Consider the following 19,665-nt stretch of genomic DNA (forward strand, 5'->3'; position numbering starts at 1 on the left):
TTTCCAGGGTGTGATTGCAGCAGATGGGGTGTACCCAGACAGATCTATGTGTGAGAGGGTGCTAAATGCTGGGGACATTCCAAAACATACTATGGTCCTACCCACAGATACAGATGTTTTGGAGGGAAGTGGTGGACAAGATGTCAAGGGTGGTGGGAGGCCCGGTCCAGAAGGATCCTAAGTGGTTGCTCTATCAATTCCCGGGGAAACTGTGTGGAAAAAAACCCATTTGTATGGCTGAGGTTGGCAGCGGGAGTGGCAAAAAGGAACGGGCCAGGGCTTGGGGAGCTCCCCATCAACTAAGGGGGGTGGATTGGGTGGCGGATATGGACTGCTGCTGTGGGTCCGAAAAGTGGTCTACAAAAGTAGGTGCCCAGCAAAATGGATCAAGATATGGGGACAACGGAATGCAACTCAGGGCAGGTGAGGAGGAGGAGGGCGCCAGAGGAACGGGGGGGCCGCAAGGGATGCAGAGTCTGGACTTCTTAGCCTTAGAGGGAGGGTGGAAAGCAGAAGCGTGCGTGGGATCCATTGGCAAATGCTCCCGGAAAGACTTAGGCCCTCATTTCAACATTTGAAGTTGAAACCACCGGGTGGCCGCACTCCCGCAGGGTCTATTTGGAGATCCCCGCCGGCCCAGCGGGGATCTCGGCCGCAACATGGGAGCCGGCGGTGTTGTGGCGGTGCTCCCGGAAAGACTTAGGCCCTCATTTCAACATTTGAAGTTGAAACCACCGGGTGGCCGCACTCCCGCAGGGTCTATTTGGAGATCCCCGCCGGCCCAGCGGGGATCTCGGCCGCAACATGGGAGCCGGCGGTGTTGTGGCGGTGCGACGGGTGCAGTTGCACCTGTCGCGCTTTTCACTGTCTGCTATGCAGACAGTGAAAATCTCCATGGGGCTGTGGCAGGGGGCCCAGGGGGCTAGGGGGCCAGGGGCCCCGCGACTCCCCTATCCGCCAGCCTTTTCATGGCAGTTCATACTGCCATGAAAAGGCTGGCGGGAGGGGGACTCGTAATCCCCTGGGCAGCGCTGCCCTGGGGGATTACAAGCACTAGGACAAAAGTGCCGGGAAACCGCTGGTCCCGGCGGTGCAACCGCGGCGCTTCCACCGCAGTCGTAATGCCCGAGTTTGTACTGCCAGCCTGTTGGCAGTACAAACTCCAAAACAGCCCTGGCGGTCTTTGACCGCCAGGGTTGTAATGAGGGCCTTAGTATTCTGTCGCACCCATTCACTAACTGTAATGTCAAATCTTCGTTGTTGATATGTATTGTATGCCACACAGTGTTAAATAAAAAGATTTATTTAAAAAAAAAACTATGCTTTGGGTGCCCGAGTTACGGGTGGTCCGGCTGGGCTTTAAGTATCTGGGACTATTCATCACTGACGATAAGCCTCAGGCATACAAATCCAACTTCCAGACCCAACTTGATTGCCTGACCACAGACGTCAAGTTATGGTCCACTCTCCCTCTGTCCCTCCTAGGTCGATCTTCCATCTTCAATATGGTTTACCTGCCAATATTTAAAAGCTCCAGAACTATCCCCCAGTGTGTCGGGACACCTTTGCCAAGGTTAACGCCTGACTCGCAAGTTACTATGGGGGAGGGAGTTCCATGGAGCTCCCTCCTCTACAAATGTTGGCGTCCTGCCTTTGGCTATGGGATAGCCACCCCGACATACTCCTATACTAAAGGGCTGTATACCTTAGTATGCTGAATGACTGACTGACTGGTGGATTATAATCTGCAGCAACCTCCCTCACCAGCTCTGTGGGGGAGCTGTCTCTCCCACCTTGCCAACCGCCACAAGAGTGGTGCTGGCGATGGGGGGGTTGCAGCGAAGTCCATGGGCTGGGCGGGCAGGCTTCTCTTGGAGATCCTCCTGTGGAGGGGGATCAGGCTCCTGCAGGTTGCAGCCCTTTGTAGATTCACGGCCTAGAACACCATAGACATCCCATTGCTGGGCAACGTGATACACCAAGGGCCCATGAAGTTCTTTCCAGATGTACAGTCGGAATACCAACTACACCGTACAAATTTTTTCCGGTATCTTCATTTCTGACACGCACTAGCCATCTGTCAGACGCTACTCCACAATCAACCTGCCCTGCTGACAGGATTTTGTAAGAGAGGGACCCAGGACTGCTAGAAGATGAAGACTGGGTCGAGGCAGTGGCTGCCTTCATGGAGGGGGTGATTGCCTCCCAGTTCTGATTAATTCAACTAAAACTGCTACATCACCTATAATACACTAGGTCACAATAGTGCAAAATGGGGTTGATTACAGCGGGAAGTTACTTACAGTGTGACAACCTCAACTGAGATTTAATACACACATTTTGGCACTGCCCTGTCCTATTACCCTTCTGGAGCAGGGTGCTCCCACCCCAATACTGGGGTGGGAGATACCTAGAGGTCCAAAACGGACTCCTTTACATATTACAGGGTACACCGAGATATCATAGGGTGTTGCTCTGGTTGAGCCTGGTGATTTCCAAGCTAGACATAGCACAGGCCTGGAAGAACTTGGAGGCCTCATCTGTGAGTACGTGGGACAAGCGCATGTACTATTGCATAAGTTTAGAACGCCAAATCTATTTGGCGAGAGGTTGTCCCCAAATACATCAAAAGATATGGAAGCAGTGGGCCAGTCACAGGGGAATAACGTTAGAACCCTGCCCAGCTAGATCCTGGTCCTTGGGTGGAGGGGGTGCACTCTTGTACGGTGGAATAAAATGGCGGTGGAAAGGGACAGGCCTCCAGAGCCGAGTTTGAGTGCTCTACTGATGTATGTCATGGCATGGGAAAACAATTATTTCTATGATTAATACTGTCATGTATATTCACCGACTTCTTATCTTGTACCACCCTTGGAAGAATTATGGTTAAATCAATTTAAAACGTTTTTTTTTTTTTTAAAGAATGTGTCACTGTTCATTAGTAAACACATAGATAATTACAACTAGAAACATAAAGACCAACCACCCAAAACAAACAGCAATGACAAAACTCATCAATAGAAACAAAACGATTTAAACCGCCCCAGATAACTAAGAAGAGCACAAAACTGAAAAGTAGCAAGGACATGGTACCCCTATACAAAACATTGGAACATGGCTCAGCTATGTAATCTACTAAACCTAAATGTGTTAGGCAATACGAGTTTTTATAGTCAGGAATCCAGATAATCGCTAGTTTTATAGATTAAATAACCCCATTCAAATCCTCTTGAGTGTAACATACTCCTCCCTTACTTCTCTTTGCCCCGTTCTTTTAACCCCTCAAAATTAATTATGCACACTAGAATCACGCACAAGAGACACTATGTTGTACTAGTAAAACCTGTGGAAAGGGGGCTTTCCAAATAGAGTTTGAAGTAAAGCGATTTATTTAGATATCTAAAAAGAAATAGATTAAACATTATAAACAAATAAATAATAAATCTATAAATATATATCATCAGTGCATTTAAATTTAAACACGGCAACATATGTAGGTTGTGAATGACTGACCGTGTAAATATTACTACATGCAAGTAGCTACGTGTACATGTTGTAGTGTTTTTGCCCTATACAGAAAATGTATTAAACATAAAGTGTATGTGTGTGTATTCATGTATGTATACATTTCACTATATATTTAGATGTGTGGGTACGTCTCTAATATATAATTTTTTAGTGATTGGGAAAAACATTCCTCCATTCTCTGACTGATCCTAAACCTTTCTTACTACTAAAAACCCCTAAAATCTTTTCAACTCCATCCAACTAAAAGGTGCACATGTCCACCACTCCCAATAACATCTCACATCTTCCCTCTACTAATCAACTTCAATTAAAACATCTCTTTCAAAACACTACATTAAATGCATGAAATCTGAAGAGCTGAACCTTAACAAATTTACTGCAACTAATCCATAAGGAAAAAGGAAGCATAGTACTAATCCGCTAACTATTTAACTCTAATCTTGGGTTCTCGTGTAGTGTGCTACTCACCACAAAGAACTTCAACACCTCATCAGGGGTAGTAAACACTATATACATACAATTTACAATTCCTTTAGTTCAAGCACTAAAGTCCAGTGATTAGGTTTCTGCTTTATAACTGAAACCTGATTCCCATTGGGCCTTGGGCCCTTTATAATGTTTATATATTGTAACTATAATCGGGCTCTAACAGGTGGTACTAGAGGGGTAACTATATTAGTAGAATCTTCAATGAGTACATACCAATGTATGGCGAACAGAAATCCACATGTACCCTTTCTTCTTTTACACTTGTAATGTTATTAAGTTTATGTAGCTAAACACCTGTGTATAACCTGATCATAGATCATATTCTTATTGGTTTCTAAATTACTTACAGCGTAATCTCTTATTGTTACACCAGACCCTCAAAAATCAGAAGAGTCTCATCTAGCTTAGTCAAATTCAACAAAAGGTTGCAGTGATCCAATCAATATACCTACAACTATTTGGTTCGGCGTAATTAACTACATTTTACTATCTGAAATTGGCCCCACCCAGCCCAGTGCCATTGGAGTGGGTTTTGGTAATGCCTGAAATGAACTAGGTATAGATAACTTTTCTGATGAATCTAATATACTCAGTTTAGTCAATTTATTGTATGATTTTTTTTATGACATCATATATGATGTTCAAACGGCACTTTGACCTAAATAACAAAATTATTATTTACGGTCAAGCAAGTGGCAAGTACTCCGAAATTATTGTACTCTACAGTCTACGATTGGAAATAAATAAGTAAATAAATAAATGAATCAATCAATATGTCCCACATGGGCAAGCCTACGGCAAAGCAAGGAGGCAGGCATTACAGGGTCTCAACCGGAGAGGTTGTTCCTAACCTCAAGACAAACCTTGTTTCACTTTGCAGAGCATTTTATTTCTAACTGGACATGGTCACTTAACACTGTTCCCTAGCCTGTCCTCCTTGCATGCACTGTGTGTTTCTATTTGAAAATCCTAGTACTGATGATGAGAAACATCTGTTTTTTTTTTTTAGCTGTATATTAAAGGGATTGTTGTACTTCATGCCTAAGCCCTAAAGTAGTGTCAAAAGGTTCCTACAAACATGAAATATATTGATGCAATGTTATATACTGATGGGAATCAATGAACCGGCATTGTAATTAGCACTCCATGACAGGATCCACACATTGCACTCTAAGGATGCTCATGAGTTCGGCTGTACAAGAAAACCAACTCATCCACGAGGGGTGCAACGACAGAACCCTGTCATCACCAACCTCCCTTCCAAATCGTTTCCACTGCAGGGTATCTATGGGAGGTGACTTCTCCATGCAGATAACCCTGCTCCTATCAAGTTGCAGGTATTAAAAGTGGTTGCCCGATTAACACACAGTACCTCCACTGACAGTGATGTCATTCCACACCCTTCATTCATAGGAGCATGCATGGGGAAAGGGCACCCCCATTCCACAGACAACTGACAGGCAGAGGCTTTCTACTGTCCTGAAGTCTAGGGCTCTGGATCTGCTAGTGAGAAAGGGAGGCTGGGTACAGGGGTTATTCAAGAACCACAGCTCAGAGTCAGAGGCTCCTTTATTAGTGATCTGTGATGACTTCAGTCTATGTTCTTTTTATCAGTGTGTGCACATCCTTCAGTCACTCTATTCTTTCATCGCTATCTGCACCACTGCACTGTTCTTTCATTGATGTGCACTTCACAGTCTGTACTTTTATCTCAAAGGGCATTTGTGACTCCTCTCACTCTCTCTGTATGTCTCCTCTTGGTGTTCTATCTTCCTCAGTGCACATCTGCAAGCTGTGTGCACATCTGCACCCAATGTTCGGCTCTGAACTTTATGTGTACCAATCTGAGTGCCTCACTCTGTTCGTTCGCCACCCTTTGTGCACTTTTAATTCTAATACCACTCAAAGTGAGCCTCAGCACCATTTGTACTTTTATCACTCTGTGGGTAGCTCATCAGTCTTTCAGCACCACTGCAATGTAACTTTCTATGTATTTCTGCAATATTTGCAGCTTATTATTATGTTCTTTCGTTGCTCTCTGCAACTCTTCACCTGGTGTGCATCTCTGCAATGTATATGCACCTCTCCACTCCATGTTGTTCTATAACTCTCAGTATCACACAGCGTCAAGTTCTTAATCAATATACACGAGCCTTGCCTTTCCAAATTCCTCTATCACCGGATACGCATCTCTGCACTGTTTGCATCTCTACAATCTATGTGCAGCTCTACACTTTATGAGCCGGAAGTGTTTTCCCATTCGCAAACCAGGGGATACAACTTTCCATGTGACCTATGTCCTGATAGGTCGCAATGCGATCTGTCCACTCGCGGGGGTGGGACACAAAACGACCTACCTAATGAGTAGGAAATATGCAGGTGGCTATTGGCGACCATTTCTGATTGGCTACAAACATAGACTGTGACCTACAAAAAAAAAAAACAGCTGGTCACCATCCGTGTGCATTTCCAAACAGGAAACTTTTTTTTACAGCATGTTAGAGGAACCAGTGTCCTTTTAAAAAAAAAAACAGACACTTCACAAAGGAGGAGGTGCCTTAAAAGGATACCTTCCCTTTTTTAAATCGGTTACCACCTCCTCTTAGGTACTGATAACTAATAGATGGTTTACACCTGCAAGGGCGGTCAAAAATCTTGGATATATACCGGTGTGACTCGCAATTAGGAGAGGCGGCCCTTTCACGTCCACTTCTAAGAGTGATCCAGAATGGATCACAAAACGCACCTGCAAGCCAGAAAGGCTTTTCTGACTTGAAAATGGATTTAGTACATAAGAAAAAAACACCTTTACATTGTGACTTGGCGAATCGCAGATTTTGCCACTATGAAAGGGTTTTGTGATCTGCTCCCTTGTTCTTTAACACTGCAAGTGCACCACTTATCTCTATCATCGATGTCCATCTCTCCTCCGTTTTATTGACTCTATCTGCCCCTCTCCAATCCATGTTTATTCTCTTTTTCTGTAAAAACCTTTACATTTTGCTCTTTTCTCGCTCTGTTTCTAGATCCACATTGTGTCCTGTGATCAATCTCCGCCTCCTCTGCACCCATTTCTTTTCCTTCCTCTCCAACACCCTCTACACCATGAGGCGCTTCTATAGATCCTGAGTTCCTTTACCATTCTGTCTACACCGCTGTACTGTGCTTGGCATCACCATAAGCGTGTTCCTGCGGTCTATGTGCACCTGTCCGCCTTTATTCCATCATGGTAGGTGCGATCTTGCCCTCTTCTAACATATGTGCATCTCGCAGGGCCGGCTTTAGCGCTGGTGGCGCCCTGTGCCACAGTCTTTTTTGGTGCCCCCACCCCATGACCACCACCTCGGATTCCCTCACTACCACCTGCCAAATGTGCCCCTCATCTCTCAATAGTTTCCTTTTACATGCATTCATTTGTTTTAAAGCGCTTGTAAAGGCTGGCTTTACTAATCCACTCAGCTATCTACATAAAATATAGCTCTGTTCTTTGCAGCACGCATATGAACCCTTGATGCTTCTTTATGGCGAGTCAAAGCTGTCACTAGACTAACCTCCCATCTCTCTCCCTAGCAGGAACATTAATCAGGAGAGGTATTGTGACATTTTCATAGTTTCCTCAAGGCTGGACGCACAATACACTTTTCAGAAGGGGCTTTTAAATCGCAAGTTTCCTAAGTCTTTGCTAAACACAGCGCCCCCTGAGGTCATCGCCCCCCCCCCCCCAATCCAGGTTAGCACCCGGTGCGGCCGCACCGCTCGCACCGTCCTAAAGCCGCCCAGTCTCTGTGTGTACCTTTGCAATTTCCATTCTTTCTTAGTCTGTGTGCATCGCTGCCCTCTGTATTTCTTCAGTCCTTTATTTGCCATTTCTTTTTATGTTCTTGAGTTACTCTGTGTGCATCTTTGCATTTTGAGTTCTTTAATCGCTCTGTACGCTTCTTTGCACTCTTCTTTCATTGTTCTGTGTACATCTCTGCGCTGTGTTTTGTCATCACTCTCTCTCTGCAGTCAATAAGCACCTCTCCACTCTGCTGGGTGTCATTGTAGGCGCAATCCTGCCCTGCGTGTCCTCCTGATTCCGTATACCTCTGCATTTTATGTTCTTTGGTCCTGCAATATGGACGCTGCTCTTGATGTTCTTTCATCCTTTGCATAACTCGGCAATCTAAATGCTTTCATTGTTATGTAATAATCTCTCCATGCTATAGGGCCGGACACCTGCCCATAAAGAAATGGAGTGGTGAAGCTGAGGTTGGATGAACAGGAATCCAGGAGAGGGGAGAGGTTGCAATCCGGGGAAGTATGGAGAAGGAGTACCAAGGAACCCAAGATGATGCCCATGACCCACTGGTGAGAACAGATCTGCCTCCAGGAATCATAAGATTAATTACATATATATATACATATATTTTAAAAATAAATTTCTGTGTTTTTAATAAACAAAGTTTAAGAGTTCATGCTGCTGCTACATTTATAGATAATAATACACTCTTACTCAACTTGCCTACAGAAAACAAGCATTGCAGGAGGTGATTGGCCCCCATGCCTCCTACTTGTCTTAGTCCCTCCTCCAAAGGCATCCAGTCTCAGCATCCTGTAGAGGGCGGGGAGGTTTAAATGTGACTTCCAAAGGTGTTGTCTCTGTTTGGGCCTGGCATGACCTATAACCACAACCTCTGCATTTTCTCACCCCCCTAGAACTTCTCCCCCAGTCCCTCCACCCACCTTTTTCTGCTAATTAATATACATTGCTTCCAAACATTGTTCCGAATCCCTCCCACATTGGTTGGTTGCGCTTTGTTTCAGAGTTCTTTCTGATAAATCATCACTGTTTCTGGGTGGACACTACATACCCTCTACTGAAGCTCATCAGGACAATTCTTGGGGTTACACTGTTACCATTTCTGGTTCTACCCCATAAACCCTCTCCTGTGACTGTTTGGTAAATTTCCTTGGGTTACACTGTTCGCACTTCTGGGAAGACCACCTAGGCCAGTGGGTCCCAACCTGTGGGCCGGGGACCCCTGGGGGTCCACGAAGCCTCCTCAGGGGGTCCGTGGCTGCTTAAAAAATGTAATAATATTAGGTTCCAGCTATCAGTAATGACTCCTTGGGGGTCCCCGTGTTCCAATAATGATTCAGTGGGGGTCCCGGGCTCCAGTATTGATAAAATGGGGGTCCACAGAAGTCAAAAGGTTGGGAACCACTGACCTAGGCAATCTAAAGGAATGCGTATGGCTTCCGTGAGTTACGGCTTCCTCTGTCATGGGTGGACGCCGTGGATCTTATCCTGGGGTGTGAGGGGATTGCCTATGGTCACTGTGGAGATCCTGTAAACCTACCTAGTGCTGGTGCCTGGGTCTCCTCGAGATGTACCTCCCTGCCCATGGGTGAACTCAACTGCCCCATGTGTTGTGGTGCTAACTTACTCCCTCTGGGCACACCACCACAGAAGGCGAAGCAGACAACTCTCCACCACACTTGTACTCCACCAAAAGGTAAGTGGAATTCAAGCTCCTTACAACGCACACTAAAGATTACACGTACGTTTGCATGCATGCTCATAGCATCCAAGCAGAAAATAACACAACCAAGCCACCCTTCAGGACCTCACGTACCTCTCCCAACTCTTCCATCATGGGTTGTACTAAATGCACACACCCCTCCAACCAAACTCACTGTTCCGCATGAAGTCTTTCATACACTTATAGTTCTACGATGCCACACAAGTAACAGCTGCACACCACACAAATGTCAGATAACACAACATAACATTGAAGCTGTCAGGAGCACCTTGATTGTAAAACACGCCCAATCTGTATCTGTACAAATACGCACTATGATGATTCCAGGACAAAACTGCAAAAATAAGCAACAATTCTTTTACCGCCCCTAAAATCCGTGTCCGCGCTGGGTGATAAATCAAAAATCACATCACACCTAAAATCCGTGTCCGCTCTGGGTAATAAATCTGAGATCACATCACACTTAAAATCCGTGTCTGCGATTGGTGATAATTCTGATATCACATCACACCTAAATTCAGTGTCTTCGCTGGGTGATAAATCGGAGATCACATCACACCAAAAATCCGTGTGCGTATGGGTGATAAATCTGAGATCACATCACACTTAAAATCCGTGTCTGCGCTGGGTGATAAATCTGATGTTACATCACACTTAAAATCCGTGTCCGCGCTGGATGATACAACTGAGATCAAATCACACCTAAAATCCGTGTCCGCGCTTGGTGATAAATCTGAGATCACATCACACCTAAAACCCATGTCAGCGCTGGGTGATAAATCTGATATTACATCACACCTAAAATCCATGTCTGCCAGGGAAGAGGAATCTGATTTTACCAGCAAGGATATAAATGTGCCCTTGAGCCACTAGCAACAGAAAAGTCTACTGACTGTGGGACGGGGAAATAAAAATTATGAAATAACGAGTGACGCCCCTAGACCTGCACGCACACATAAATATTTTTTCCTTGCATGCCTCTGCTGCCTTTCCCTTCCCAACATCAGCCCATTGGGGTGACTGCTATCCGCCTCCCCCGTGATGCGGCTCAGCCAATGGTCTTCCTTCGTGTCCCAGGGTACACCCAGAGAATGTTGCATTTTGTGACAAAAATACATACCGAGCATCTCTTTGCAGGGGCAGAGCTTGGCTCGCTGAAGCACTCGGACAGCAATAACCGCGAAAACACAATATGCACTATTAATAGTCCTGTAGGTTTTTGATGCACCGTTAGATCGTCTCCATCACTGTATTAAAAACCGCTAAAAGCAAAATACTTCCCACACCAAAGACCCCCATACGCGCAACCGGAAAATCGAAACCCTGAACAAAACAATTCGCATGCATCGAGATGCACGATTCGAGTGGTGCATTCTGATATTTTTACAATTTTCAGCTCGAGAAATGAAACGCGTCCCCGTCAGCCTTCAGCGGCTGTAGAACACGTCTCGCAGCCCAGGAAGATTCCACTGCTGAGATTTTTCCTTGCTGAAGGTGGGGGGAAATGGTGCAAAGCGAGAAATATATTCATTTTGGAGATGAATTAAAGCAAACTCTTACCTAGAGATGGAAATACCCAAACATGGATCGCATAAATGATGCGCTTTCTCTGCGTCTTTCTGCCCGTCCTGATATCTCGCTGCACTTCACTGGGGCTGATGCGAGGGAGGTTTGCTCGGAATCTGTCAGTGACAGACCCACCCGCTGAGTGAAGCAGGCTGGGGATTGTAGTTCCCACGCACTCAAGCGCCTGCTACATTCTCTCTTCTACAGAAACATTTGTTGAACGGGCTAGATTATTGGCTACCACCAAACAGGGGCTTCAATCTCATTTGAACGAGCTAAAATATTCTACAGTGCCGCCTTTCAGTGCTTAATTTGTAAATAAAAAGGAGCCGGTGCCCAAAGCCCTCCTCCTTAACACGCGGCTGCTGCAATTAAATGTCTGAACACGGAATACTGAGGCAGCGTCATCCTGAAACCATCTCGGGCCTCTTCAATCCATTTTCAGCCACTCCCTGCCCCTTCAGCTCACTCTTGCAGCTTTCTGCTTTCTCCCATTGTGACGCTTTTTCGTTTTTCTCTTCCTCCGTCTTTCCCACAGTTGTCTTTTGCTAGCAGTAAATACTTGAGGCAGAAAAATAAGTGGTGGCCCTCAACAATATTTGCCAGTGCTCAGCACCGGAAACAATTAAGCACTGTGCACGATATAATTAATTATTACATTTCACACTGCCTTATTTGCACAATTGTATGATACTTCCACAGTTCTTCCTCTAAATAATAAAACAAACGGTGTTTTTTGTTAAAACAGCAGGAGTTTAGATGTGTCAATGGAGGTCACTCTAAAGCTCTAATTCAGGGGGTTTCAAATGCATTTGCTCTGAGTCCCTCAAAGGAAAATGCTTTCAAGTTAGCTCTGCCACCAAAACCTTACGGATATTAGGGGCTCCCCCCCCCTCCCTTAAAATTGTTTTAGACAGTAAATATTTCGGAACAAGGTATTTCAGTGGGCATGGTGAAGTGCCTGTCGGATTTCACCTGGGATTTTTACATGCCCACTTTGAATACAAGCATTGACAAAGCCAATAGGTTTCACCTATGCAAAATCTATTGTCTTTGTCAATGTTTTTTGTACATGTTGCAGATGACTATAATAATGACGTGAATTAACAGAAAGAGCTGGCGACTTGGAGAACCAGGTTCGAGTTTCAGCTTTGGCTCAACATCCTGGGATCCTTGCCAAATCATGTAATCTCCCAGTGCCATAAAAAAGTGTCTTTGTGAGATATAACTGGTGCTCTTATAAAGCACTGAAATACTTTAAAGAACTTTTGACTGATTTCTGCTGCCTAACGCCTCACATAAAGGCCCATCAGAACTTATTTTATCTAAGTCCATCGTGGACGGAAACTAGCTGTAGCTCAACATCTTTGATGCCAATGGCATTAAGGGAATTAAATACACCCAGCTTGGTGTATTTCACAAGTGCTAAAGCAACTATGATTTTGAGATAGGTTTTTGCCTTGTCCAACCCCTGTAGGTAAGAGAGCTGCATGGACTGTGGGATTTCAGAGGAGTCTGTCTGTATGATTAATAATTACACTAATGTTATTTAGATATCTCTTACTAAATTACTTTTATTTATTTATTTATTTTCGAGCACTACTCGTCCCACTGTAAGATGTCAGAACACTTTAGTCACATAGATATTAACCAGAGTCAAAGAATCTTACACGTTTTCAAGTAAAATACAGTAATTGTTGCATAAAGCAATGAGGGTTACACGGTGCAGGAGCCTCTTCTCATTAACACTGGTAGGTATTACATGCTGAGACCACTTGGTCCGGATAGACACAGTGCCAGGATTTAAGATGCAGGTAGGGTCTACAGAACACAGTGGCTGGTTTTGTGTGTACAAATAAGTCTTTATTGCTACGTAAGGAACCCTTTTTAGAAACCTTAGACTAATGGAAAAACGGAGAAAAAAGCAATATGATTCTAAATGTGTGCCATGCAGTTTGCATGCAGCTCCCTGATGCCAGTTCATAATTCCCTGTGCTATATTTCAAGGATTGTTACTTATAACCTGCTAGAAACACAAGGATATCTGCAACGAAAGCAGTAAGACACTGAGATATCTTTTTAAAATACAAATCAGTGCCATGCATGTTACATGATGTGCTTTGCAGCAGGTACATTATTCCTTTATGCTGTTTTATGATGAGTCAAACCTTTGACTAAAGCACTCACAGATCTATCTCGCAAGTGCATTTACCATTGGAGTTAGCTTACCTTTATTATACTCTGGAAATTGCTAAGTACACAAAGATACCTGCAGTAGGTGCCTTGGCCTTGTTAATGCTGAAATTTTACTAATGAATATTCATGTATTCGGAATGTTAAATATGAATAGAAAATGAATTAATATAGAAAAAATAATCCACAAGTTTGAAAATGTGCCTACTTGAGTGACCGTCAATAATCACAGAGGGGGTCATTCTGACCCTGGCGGTAATTACCGCCATGGCGGAGGTTGGCGGTAGCACCGCCAACAGGCTGGCGGTGCTCCGCCGGGCATTCTGACCGCGGCGGTACAGCCGCGGCCAGAAGCGGAAAGCCGGCGGTGTACAGCCGACTTTCCGCTGCCCATGGGAATCCGCCATGGCGGCGCAGCTTGCTGCGCCGCCATGGGGATTCTGACACCCCATACCGCCATCCTGTTCCTGGCGGTTCGCCCGCCAGGAACAGGATGGCGGTATGGGGTGTCGTGGGGCCCCTGGGGGCCCCTGCAATGCCCATGCCAATGGCATGGGCACTGCAGGGGCCCCCCGTAAGAGGGCCCCACAAAGAATTTCAGTGTCTGCTTTGCAGACACTGAAATTCGCGACGGGTGCAACTGCACCCGTCGCACCTTCCCACTCCGCCGGCTCCATTCTGAGCCGGCTTCCTCGTGGGAAGGGTGTTTCCCGCTGGGCTGGCGGGCGGACTTTCGGCGGTCACCCGCCAGCCCAGTGGGAAAGCCAGAATGACCGCCGCAGTCTTTTGACCGCGGAGCGGTCTTTCGGCGGGAACCGCTTGGCGGGCGGCGACCGCCGACCGCCGCGGTCAGAATCACCCCCAGAGTGTCTTTATTAACTGCTTATTAATGTAAAATGTCATGCTCATGTGTGGATTAATGTAGTCGTATGTAATATTAATGGTTGTATTATCTATTTGCTTTATAAATGATAGGCCTTAATTTAGCGAGGTCTTGGGCCTAGTTGCATGGCCTCATGTCAAAGTTGAATTGCTTAGACAAATCATAAAATGGCTGCTTAGAGAATTAAATTGTAATTTTCCATTGCATTGAACAAATGTTAGTAGCTAGAATTCTTTCCCATGAGAACTGCTTGCTAGAATATGTTGTACTAGCTAAGGAAACTTCGTATAACTTAGTGTGTGTAAAGGCAGTGTTCCCAGGAGTTAAGAACGGATGCACTGACTGGAGTATAAACTGATACAAAGTGGTTACCTGACGAGCCCTTCAACGGAACAGGAGAAGAGGAGCCAATCATCGACATGTGAACAACGGTTTAGTAAATTCTTAGATTTGAGGCTCTTTCATTGGACTAAACATAAACATACAATTCTTTGACCAGTAGCAACGTGAGAAGTAGTCTAGGAGTCTAACTTAGCCAGACTCCACCAAGAGGGGAGAGGCCTTTCGCACCGTTCTTTCCTAACCATCCCGAGAAGATAGCCATTATTGTTTCCAAACTGCATGAAGAGACATTTCCTATCTTGAACTTTATTGCTGAATCTCGATGCTTTGCTGACTGAACCGATGTCCAGTTGATGAAGACAGCTACAGCTTGCTGAATCATACTGAGGCAAGGTATAAGACGATCTTACTGACTGCTACGTCTATTTGCTTTTGTCCTTAGGTACCAACCGCTGATTTTGATAGAGCCATAGTTAGATGTTTTCCAAACTTGTGTTGACTAAATTGTTTTGCATGAAGCCCAAACATGCCATTCTAATCAGAAGGTTAGTTAGGATACTCACTGATTGATGCCTGCTAAAGATTAACAACAGTTGATGTATTTTCTTTGCTGAAATTTAAATGAATGCCATTTCTATTGCGCAGTTATTCTTGTTGTTAATTTGTACTGTAACTTTGGAATGTGTAGTGATCCACGCTTTGTTTAAATTGAGATTCCTTAGAAGATTCGGTCAACTAGTATTGTTTCTGTATGCTTACCATTTGATTTTGAGACTAAGTTACGTGATATTAGCATTGTTAATGTAGGGAAATAAACATTCTAACGTTTACATAAAGGTGTGATTATTCATGGCCAAGGGGTCATGGTGTGTGGAAATTACTGCCTCCAAGGTTATTGATGTTATTGATTGGTGTTGGAACTGAGTCTTATGGTGGGAACTACTCTAAGCGAGGTCAAAAAGTCCATCAAACCTCTAACGTGTCCCCTTATAAACTAATGACAAATAACCAAATAAGGTCAGACGCACTAACAACCTTCTAAGATACTTCAAAATGCAGTCTATTTCTGACCAATTAAGTATTTCAGACGCAATTTACTGTCACATTTGTTCCTGCTGTTGGGGCGTGGGGGAGAGTTTGTATAAAAATAAAAGCATAAATTGACTGACTGTTCATCTCTGATCCTCGTTACTACGATGCTCAACACCACCCCCGGATCTACTGCCACAACCCAGCTCACACTTATTTTATCACTTCTAGTAGTCATTTTTCAAGTGACTTTGCCAGCGCTCACTCTCGATAGCTATGGGACCTCAGATTGATGTAAAGTAAGGGTAGAACAAAGTATGTTTGCCGTAAATGGGGCATCGCCATAACACATCAAACTTGACTTTTGGGAAATCTGAAGCTCACCCCCCAATCTTATTGACCAAGCTACACCTCTGATGAAATGGATTGAAAGAGTCGGAGGGTCCTGGCGTATGTGATAATTTAAGGGAGACTTTTTCTGTGGTTTATAATCCACAATAAATGTGAGACTTATCAAAGAGCAAATTCATCAAACAGAAACTGACCAAAAAGCTGCTCTCCCCTTAATTGGGGGTGTTGTAAGCCGCTCACACTTCTGAATTTCAATTTAAATGCACCTATTGCACTAATGATATCTGCGTCCCTGAGTAGCAAGCTATCTTGTCTGCCTCTTCCACCGTTTTCCCACCATAACTGATCATCACTCAAATCGTAAAACAGGCTCACAGTCCTTTTTAGGTCGAAGTCTACCAGATAGGTTTGTTAACCACATCTTGGGGGCATTCAGAAAGTTTCCCTGGGAATGCATTCTGCCCGTTGCTTACCATTGGCTTTGTGGTTTGGAACTCACATTTCCCTGCTTTCTGTTTGCTGGCTCTATTTGTTTTAGGCTGTCCAACTTGAGTTAATCCCTTCCCTTGCCCAAACCTTCTTTACTGTATCCTTCCAAGATCTCACTTTCTATAAACAGGCCTTTAAATCGTGTTCTTATCCTGTCACATTTACTGTGCATTTAAACACAAAGGTCAATATCAGGCTCCTTTTTCTGAGGGAACTTTTCTTCATGTGACTTCAATGTGAAAGCATTTATAGAATAGCAAGAAGAATGCAGATTACTCTCCTCATGGAGCCCGCTCATGCCACTTGTGTTCCAGTTTACAAGGCTGTAACATAATCCTTAACACAGGCCTATAGAGAGGAGAAGTTTGGTATTTCACATAGTACGTTATAAGAATCAATTGTGAAATAAAGGTTGTGTAACCATGTGATGATGTGTTAATCTGTAACCAACACATCATAACTAGAATGTGGGGAATGAAATTGTTTGGAGACGGTGAGACCACCATGTCTGTGACTGTTTTTTAATAAAATAGGTATTAGAAAGGAATGGGTCAGCTCCATAAAGTGTAACTGTGGTCCCTGATGCTGACTCTGAATTCGAGTGGTACAGGTTGGTACTGTCCGCTACTGAGACACCAGCCACTGGCAGCCTACATCTTTTCTTTGATGTAGGCAAGGTTATGCTGCAGGCTGGACTGACATGTGCGAGCAGTCAGGGTGTCTGAGTCTGTGTGTGGCCAGGCTGGGGAGGTGGCAGCATGATGGAGCAGGCTGTGCAGATCATGTCGTGTGTGTGCAGGGAGGGATTCTGTGGTGCTGGCAGGCTTGTGTGTTGGGTCAGAGGCTGGATTGCAGCTGTTCCGACTGCACGCACCTTAAAACCAGTGCTAGCACCCAAAACCTTTGACACTGCTCACCATCAGCAAAGCTCATGTGGAAAGGTGAAATAAAAAAAGAATGCCTGCAGTGTTAGGACATGAGGCATCAGAAGCAGCACCCCTTGGTCAAGGCGATGTCTTATGTCTTCAACAACTGCAAACAGAGCAGTCTCAGTGTTATGCTGGGATCTAAAGCCAATTTGCGTGTCATGAAGAATATTATGTTCCTCAAGAAAGCCTGAAAGGTGTTTGTTGACATGTTTTGTAATCAGCTTGGACATGACTGGAAGCAAGGAGACAGGTCTTTTTTAGCAGCGGCTTGACTAATGCTTCCACTGCAAAGGGATCTGACCTGTTATTAGAGAGGCATTAAGGGGGTTGGCTCAATCCATGGCCAGGATGTGGAGAGGGGCAGGGTCCCGTGGGGATCCAGATTTTATGGAATGTAAAAGACTGATTACTAAGTCTTCTTTAATAGTAGGAAAAGTTTATAGAAAAATCATAGAATTTTGCAGCAAGCCTTGATCGATTTCCTGAGCAGTCTTGTCAGGGAAGGCTGAATAAATGTCTAGTATTTTCTTTTGAAAGAAGCAGGCACAATTGTTGCTATGTTCCATGGAGGCCTCAACAAGATCAGTATGTGATGGTGACTGGAAAAGCTCTTTAAATATTTGAAAAATGTCTTTAGGAGAGTTGGCGGACTGTTCTATTTTAGATGCATGATAGGAGGCCAGAATGGACCTAATTACTAGCTCAAAAGGATCAAAAGTTAGTAGAAATGTGCCAACATGTTCGCACGCAGTGGAAAGCCCTGTGCAAAGGTTGACTGGTTATCTTTCAGTTGCTTATTTCTGTATTTGGTTGCTAAACTGGTAATAATGAGGTGACATTTTTGCCAAGACAATATTATTATGTTTACAGATCACAAGATAATGAAATAATACTATTTAAAAAGTGTGCTGTCGTATGCTGCATAGTTTGTGTTTTCTGGACGCATAATTTAGTCAACTATGTAACACAATTTGGTGCTCTCCTGCTGCAAAATTGCTGTGACCCTGGTGATAGCACTGCCCGGGAGTTTGCCTGTGCACGAAGGTGCAGTAGCTACTATGTGAATGTGTGCTTCTTGAGATCAAAGGTAGATTTTTGGCTTCAGGAAATTACCTTTATACTGGCAATGGCTCAGCAGCTCCCCCAACAATAACATTTTGCAAAAGCCATGACAAAAGTATGCTGTGGTATTGTGTATGTGGCAAGGTGAAGTAGTACTGTGTCTTTTTTTGTGTCTCTGGAGAACTTGCAGCTGAATTGCAAAAGATATGTGTTTTTTGTGTATTTATTGTTGTACACATCACATACTCACACAGCCACTGACTGATTTACGACCATACTCCTGCCTTCTACGAAGGACAGTGTTTTAGAAGGAAAGTATTAGAAAGTCATCAGAGTTGGCATCTCAGTGGATGACTGCTGCTCAGGCCTTAAATCAAGTTATGGGGGACAGCTCTGCGACATGATCAGAAATGGAGTCAGCATCTGAGGGAGAAGAATGGAGCAGAATCTGAAAGCAATTTTTCAGTCAGCGGAGTTACATCTGATGCTCGTCTTCCAGCGATTCTGACGAGCATGGTCATGACGGTTGTGATGTCCCTGTGCAAGCACAGTCTGTGCAGCGGAGCAACTATAGCAGGGTAGACCAGCCTTGAGAGCAGACAGCAAACACAGACGGAGTGCCCTCTTGGCAGCCCCGAATTTAGTGCAGCCCCAAATTCCCCTATTTATTGGAGATACTGGATGTAAATTCAATACTGCAATTTTTTGACTATGTCCATCTCTTTATGGATGTTGAATTCCCTGAGAAAATTGTGCAGCAAACAAAAAACACATTTGTGTGCAGAACAATCTCTGAGGGAGCATGGAGGCACTCTAGGCCCCCATTCTAGGCCACACCAGTGGACTCCACTTCACTTGAGGTGATGAAAACATGTCTGGGTGTTGCACTCAAAATGGGATTAGTGCACAAACCAAGTTTACAGTCCTACTGGTTTACTCACAAGGTGTGAGTGACCAGTCAGTGGTGGATGGAACATAAGCCAAATTGTCACAGAGTACCCTGTGGGGCAAAAACGTAAAGTCTTTATTCGTTTTTGAGGTGGTCTTTAGGGAATTTAGGCACTATTCCCCAGAATCTGTCCCTCATTCATATATATCCATTCAGTTTGAGGACTGTGGGTCTTGCAAGGCAGTCTTGTACACCCCCAACTTGCATCCACATACTGGAAGGAGTTGGGTTTAACTCAGTGAGTTTGTTGAAGGTGGATGAAGGTGGATGAAAGACAAGGTTTCCGAGTAGCTAGCAATGGAAGGCATTACTACAGATTCACTTGGCAAG

At 44.5% G+C, this 19,665-nt stretch overlaps 1 protein-coding gene across 2 annotated transcripts in view; it reads right to left on the bottom strand.

Moving 5' to 3' along the window:
* GNB4 (G protein subunit beta 4) overlaps positions 1–11,217 on the bottom strand; it is a 541,779-nt gene extending 530,562 nt beyond the window's left edge. The window contains exon 1 of one of the 2 annotated variants that reach the window (XM_069213078.1): positions 11,103–11,217. The gene's annotated coding sequence lies outside the window, so the exon portion shown is untranslated. The remainder of the gene's footprint in view (positions 1–11,102) is intronic. The other variant, XM_069213079.1, reaches the window with a different exon arrangement.
* Between the last annotated feature and the right edge of the window lie 8,448 nt (positions 11,218–19,665).

This window comes from Pleurodeles waltl, chromosome 11 (genome assembly GCF_031143425.1).
Source record: "Pleurodeles waltl isolate 20211129_DDA chromosome 11, aPleWal1.hap1.20221129, whole genome shotgun sequence".
Taxonomy (NCBI): domain Eukaryota; kingdom Metazoa; phylum Chordata; class Amphibia; order Caudata; family Salamandridae; genus Pleurodeles; species Pleurodeles waltl.